At 36.6% G+C, this 1,551-nt stretch overlaps 1 pseudogene; it reads left to right on the top strand.

Moving 5' to 3' along the window:
* The first annotated feature begins 710 nt into the window (after positions 1 to 710).
* Positions 711 to 937, top strand: LOC122895369 (annotated as a pseudogene).
* The last annotated feature ends 614 nt before the right edge of the window (positions 938 to 1,551 follow it).

The following is a 1,551-nucleotide window of genomic DNA, read 5'->3' as shown; positions in this document are numbered from 1 at the left end:
TCAAGGATAAATTCTGGAACACATTAGGAGTGTACAAAACATATTATACAGACACAATAGTTTATGATGCAATATATAAACAATGGACAAACGATTGCTAGAAAGGATGTTTTTATAAATATTGAAAAAGGTCAAGACTATTGGACATAAAAACAAATAACTTAATTTTTAGGCCAAGCTACATGGTGTTATTAAGACAACAACTTTCCTTTTAGAGACATGTATTTAACTTCTGATTATATTTACATGTTCATTTCCTATTTTATGTATACTGGAAATTTCTTAAGAAATCCATTGTTTAGGCAACCTAATGCTCTAATAGTTACCTTTTCCTACTTTTTATTTTAGGATTTTTTAAATTTATTTATGCAGAAGTAGGGGGAGGGACAGAAGGAGAGAGAGAATCTCAAGCAGACTCAGCGCTGAGCACAGAGCCTGAGGTGGCACTCAATCTGCCAACCCTCAGGTCTGAGCCAAAATCAAAAGTCAGACACTTAAAGACTAAGACAACTAAGTATCCCAGCTATCTTTTCAATCACAAGAGTTTTAAACTCTGAGACCCAGAATATACACTCTTCAAACAAATAATATAACCGATAAGATGTCAAATCTGTTTTACACAAGCAGTCAAGTCTTTGCCTTGGCCTTACCTGAACATGTGGTCTGCCACGCCCACTCTTCACGCCTTCCTCACCCTGCCTGCCCACAGGATGGTACAGAAGCAGATTCACTATTTGGACAAGTACTTCCACAAGTACTACCAGCATGTCACCCAGAGAAATTTCCAGACAAGTACTGACAACCCATCCGATGCCTGAAGAGGAGTGGAGGAGACTTGGTGTCCAACAGTCTAGGCTGGGTTCATTACATGACTCATGAGCCAGAAGCATATATTCTTCTCCTGAGAACATCTCTGCCAAAAGGTCAACAAAACTGAAGTATATTTTGGGATGGTCAATTTAATTTTTTCAGAAAGATTTTTCAGAAAGGTAGTATTCAGTGAATACTTGAAAAATATACAAATAATACATCCATACCTGTGCGTGAGCTGTATTTGTCACAGCAACAGAGCTCAGTTGAATGCAACTGCAAGTAAGTTACTATAAGATGCTGAAGACAAAATTTCTTCCAGTCAGTTTTCTCTTACTATAAGGGCCTATTTGATTTTTCTGTTACTTTTGTTAAACAAAGTTCCTATGTTATATTTATAAAATAAAAATTGTTTTGTATAACTGTAAATGTGTAAGATGCCTTCAAATAGTTGTTTTGTCAAAAGCCGTGTTTTCTATAAATGTATGTAATAAATATGTAATTTTTTTAAAGATTTTATTTATTTGACAGAGACCACCAGTAGGCAGAGAGGCAGGCAGAGAGAGAGGGGAAAGCAGGCTCCCTTCTGAGCAAAGAGCCCAATACGGGGCTCGATCCCAGACCCCTGTGATCATGACCTGAGCCAAAGGCAGAGGCTTAATCCACTGAGCCATCTAGGTGCCCCTAATAAATATATAAATTTTTATGTAATAAAAACCATTGTAAATATATTCATTATAA

This window comes from Neovison vison, chromosome 1, assembly GCF_020171115.1.
Source record: "Neovison vison isolate M4711 chromosome 1, ASM_NN_V1, whole genome shotgun sequence".
Classification (NCBI taxonomy): domain Eukaryota; kingdom Metazoa; phylum Chordata; class Mammalia; order Carnivora; family Mustelidae; genus Neogale; species Neogale vison.
Note: the sequence above shows the minus strand (reverse complement) of the source record. Positions and strands in the feature narration are given on the sequence as shown.